General features: G+C 40.2%; 1 long non-coding RNA gene across 1 annotated transcript; it reads right to left on the reverse strand.

Moving 5' to 3' along the window:
• Positions 1-1,739: 1,739 nt before the first annotated feature.
• On the reverse strand, positions 1,740-4,719 carry LOC307041546. The gene is made up of 2 exons (XR_013808785.1): positions 3,347-4,719; positions 1,740-3,283 (listed from the first exon to the last, which is right to left on the reverse strand). It is a non-coding gene; the product is annotated as an uncharacterized lncRNA (long non-coding RNA).
• Between the last annotated feature and the right edge of the window lie 396 nt (positions 4,720-5,115).

Here is a 5,115-nt window from a genome sequence, read left to right on the forward strand (position 1 = left end):
CCAGAAACCTGCAGGTCCGCTGCAACTCGTACTACTTTTAAATCCAGGCTGAAGACTTTTCTTTTTGTCGCTGCTTTTAATTAAACTATTCATATCTTAGACTGCACTGTAACTTTTATCCATGTATTTTTTCTTTTATTGTTTATTTGATTAGCTTTTCTTTTTAATGACTGATTTTAAATGCCATTTTCTTAATGTCTTTCATTTTTTGTAAAGCACTTTGAATTGCCTTGTGTTGAAAAGTGCTATATAAATAAACTTGCCTTGCCTAATAAAGATTTCATGTGACACATGTGACACATAAAATGGATTTGTTGATGGGAATGTATGTGAATAACTTTACTCTAGGTTAACGGTACTCTTGCTATCACTACTCACCGACAATAGAAACCTTTTCCCTCATGCTAGCCCTGACAACACCGGTAAGCACACCTTCATCTAGGCTGCACTGTAACGTGTCCTGACTTGTAGTGGTTCTCTCCTATCTACACTCTTCTTGTCATCTTTGTAAAACGATATCAGACTGGTAATTGACACAGCCATGACTTCTAGTTAAATTCAGTGTGGCTAAAATGAAAAGCTTTGTTAAAATATGCGAGCGCGCAAAAGTCAAAGTCAGCTTTATTGTCAAAAATTCTACATATTATACATCCAGAAATCTTGAAATATCGTTTCCCACAGTGTGACATGTATACATAAAACAAAACAAAAAGGGCCTAGACAAACGTGGTATACATAAAACAAAACAAAAAGGGCCTAGATAACCGGGATATACAGTTTAAGATGTTAATATATTTAAAGTGTTCAAAGTGCAGTTTCAGTGCAAGTCAGCTGAAACGATCTTAAGTTGGCGTGACGTTGAAGTCGTGCGACCCCGCTGCTGTACTGGCTTGTAGTTCGTCTATAGCATAGCGTTAGCATTTTGCTTCTGGCGACTAGATTTATGATTCAAAAATTATAAAAGTAGGGTTGACATGTGGAGATTATCCGGCTGAACAAAACGTGATCCCTCTCTTAAATGTGTGTCAACCACAGACCTTATTTTGAGCTATTTCCCAAAATCCTATGGAGAATTTGCATTGGTTTTTGACAAAGGAACCGGAAGAAGTTTACTTCCGGGTTTTATGACGCGTCACTGCGGTTCTCTATAGGAACCGCCAATTAATTAATTAATTAATTAATTATCTAATAGAATGATGACACTCAGCAGAAATATTTACTGTAGGTGGCAGTAATTCAACTTAAGGGATTCCAGCTGCTTTTATAAATCCTCGCAGAAGAAGTCATTCGTTCTTTCAAGATGGCCGAACAACACGTTGAAACAGCGGTAATAGTATTTTCCAGAGATGCATGTTTATATTTATTGTAATGTCATTTTTCTTAACACACAATTGTCTCGTTATCAAAGTACAACATCGACTGTCCAACCTCGTTAAGTGTTAATAAAGTAAATAATAGTTGTATGTGGTAAAAATGTTTGTGGTATTAAATGCTAACTTAGCATGATGCTATAAACACGTTGGCCTATAGTCCCGTTTGCAACCGGGCCTACTCTACTGTTGTAATAACGTTAAGCTTAGATAGGTCAATAGATTATCAGGCTCGGTAACAATACTGATTTGTGTTACCAAATGTTGGAGATTTGGTGGATGTTGCAAACCAACCTCGTCTCCGCGTGTCGTTTGACAAGCTAGGTGAATTCGGGAAAAGGGAGGGATTAAGAAACACCAGAATACAAGTTAAACAATAATCCTGCTTTAATGATATACAGTAACGATACAAATACAAAGAAATCACGAAGCACTCTGCAGAGTACTCCGGGCTCAGGTTCTACCCCCCGTGTCAGACAGGTCTCAGGAACGGCCGGTGAAAAACAAGAGCGCGAACCAAAGGAAAACACAGTCTTTCATACTAAAACACAGGAGGAGGAGGTGTACGTGCTTTCCCCCAGAGGTCATCTTATTGGCAGAGACCAACACATGGCCTGTCGCACCCAATCAGTGCGACACAGCAGCTTGTAGCCAGCACACACACATCTCCTTTATGGCCCTTTGTCCCTGAGTCCATCTTCCCGCCTCCTGACTGCCACACACAAGTTAAAAGTATGTTTTAAGATATAGTTGTTATAGTTGGCTAAATATACGTAATACATGTTAATTACTTTCATATCAATAACAACGAGGAACACATTACCTATGCTCTTAAGCAGTATTAGAGATGCTTTTCAAATAGTCAAATTTCACACAGGCCTAATACAGAGAACACCCTTATTAGTCCTATAGCCCCTCCATTTGTTTGAGCTATTGTTCACATCTTTACTTCAAATAAAAGGTTTCACATTGTATATTTCCAGCTTCCTTTACACATACTGCTATTATTAACACAAAGTAACTAACCACACACCTCTATTGAAAACAAGTCGATTCCCCTGACAATTGACATGCTGAAACTCCTGGAATGCGTCCCTCCCCCACCTCTCTCGTCCCTGTCATAAAAAACTGCTTCCATTTCATATAGAGTAATGAAAGATGTTTAAGCTAATTTCTCCACACTGTTTGTAGCCATTTAGTACCCACATATGAAAGAATAAGAACAGAGGTATAGTTGACCAGTAATCATGTAGCATTTATATTTACTTCAATGAAAACACATACACATCTGCTACAAGATTGTGTCACGCACCCCCCTTCTTTTACGAGGGAAGCATTCCAGCGTCTGGCACTATTCCCAAATATGGTGTCCCATGCTCCCATCTCTTCTCTAAACACAAGTACTTCACCTCAATATATTGGGGGAGGGAAAAGATACTTTGTCCCTTCTAATTTAACACACATGAATATATATAAGGTGACATTAAAATGAATATACCAGATTTAACTTTCCTGCCATAACACGTTACTTTAATCCTTCAAATAATTCAAATAATCCTTCAATTCCCCCTTTTTGGTCTCGCATTAACGAGACCAACACACATAAGACATTTGAAACTAACTACTGTCATTCTTTGATACTGTGTCTGTCCCCCTTCATTAAACCCTTGAGAACAGAAAACAACCTCCAATGACAGTGAAGAAACTTATCAGAGTGAGAGCCTGAGTGCCAGAAAGCAGCATCCTTGCCTGTTGTTGAATCATCAGGGCCCCCCCTCAGCGGAATACGCCAACAAGGGCAGCTGATAGGGAGGGGGAGATGCGGCCTTTCCTTCAAAGGTGGAACTGATGAATCTGATCAGAGAGAAGTAGACTCCTCTGCTGCCTCGAGAAGTCCCCCAGCCCGCTGACGCCTCCTTCCAAGTCGTCTGCTGTAGGGATGTCCGCGAGGTCCTTCTCCTCCAGTCCGCTGATGCCTGCTTCCAAGTCGTCTGCTGTAGGGATGTCCGCGTTGATGATAGCCAGGTCCGTCCTGATGTCCTCCAAGGTCCTAGCCGGAGTGTTCCTCGCCTCACACTGGCTCCAGTAGTACCAGATGTCCCCCTTTGCTCCTCGGCGGACGGCATGAGATGTCCTCTGGGTCACTCTGTAGAGGCCGGAGAACCTGGGGTTGAGTCACGTAGGCCTGACGACCTTCAGCCAGACGAACTCCGCTGTGTCGGCCTCCTGCTCCTCGGGTCCCCCTTTTGGCGTCAGCAACCTGTGTGGAGAAATCTGATACCCACCCCTCAAGTCTACGCTCAGTGCTTCTGGGCCCTCAGGTGTTTGACCCACCACTGGTAGGCCACTTCAGAATTCTAATACTTGGCCTGTGTCAACAAAATAAACCCCAACATCTTCAGGTGAACTAAATAACATATCTCAATAGCTCTGAATTCCTGACAAGCATCTGTGTTATTATAAATGAAATCCTTGAGATCCCATTTAAAATATAAATATAATATGAACTGCTAACGTCTCTGGTAATGGAACACACTAATGTTATGGATTAAAAACAACTAAAATCATGATACTGACAAAGTGAATAATTTCCAGGCGAGACTGCTTCTACCTGTCACTGCTTGGATATTATCAAGCTGAAAAATGAATACAGAAATCCAACATACTGTCATCAAATGTCTTTCTATTATGACTTTAAATTAAATGTACATCCCCATAATGATCTAAACAGTCTATGGCTTTTACTTCTTTACCAGACTAGTTACAAGATGTTGTCTAAATTAAATTCTATCTCATTACATTACTATGTTTTAACTTAGCTGTAATATGTTCTTTCTACACTTCAAACCTCAGTTACTTTAATACCTGTTGAAATATTACCAAATTGTTTTCATTATCACAGTTCACCTTCTCATTCTCATTCTGGAATTACCTCTCTCTCAGTAGCCCCTTGGCCACTGATTCTGCATCTGTGTTACCTGTTATAACTCAATCAATATTAGAAACATGTCAACATTCATCAAACAGTATCTTATCCCCAGATATGGAGCAGGTTAAATCTAAAACTGTCAATCAATGGTCAGATTGAACATCTGAGTTGGGGCGGCAGGTTTCTTCCAGTCCCTAAATGAAAATATCCCACACTCCCCCTTTTTACACATGTAAACATGTGTAATAAAATCCTGTATGGGAAGAAAACCTTCAGGTAACCAGTGGTTATAAGAAAATACCAAACATCATTCACAAAAGTACATCCATCATTTTTCACAGTAAACACTCCAGGGAAAATAAGTGTTCATTTCCAGCTGGCAGTCCTAAAAGAAACAGAATCTTTAGATTTTAGTTTGAGTTTTACATTCGCAAACCGCCAACTCCTGTGGGAATTAGAAACGGGTCACATGTGCATTTTTTCCAAATGTGTGAAATCGTAGGAAACCTGTGTTTCCCATGGAGCTCCAGAATAATGTATTAGTCTAAACACATGCTCGGTTAGTTATTGTTTTAGAATCATGCAGTTACACTGATCACATGCAGAAATTCATTCACACCCACACTGTCAGGTTGTAAAGTCAAGTTTGGTCAGCCCCAGAGTCTGTCATTGATAGTGCTTTTCTCAAGTCACACTGTCAGTCAGGGTCAAAGGTCATTTGGTCTCAGTTTCATTGGCCATGTGTCGTGCTCTGCAGAGACTTTGATATTTCAGCATAGGCCAGTATCCTTTGTCTACAAAAATCAGTCATATATG

The sequence above is a fragment of the Notothenia rossii genome, assembly GCF_949606895.1.
Source record: "Notothenia rossii genome assembly, chromosome: 5".
NCBI lineage: Eukaryota > Metazoa > Chordata > Actinopteri > Perciformes > Nototheniidae > Notothenia > Notothenia rossii.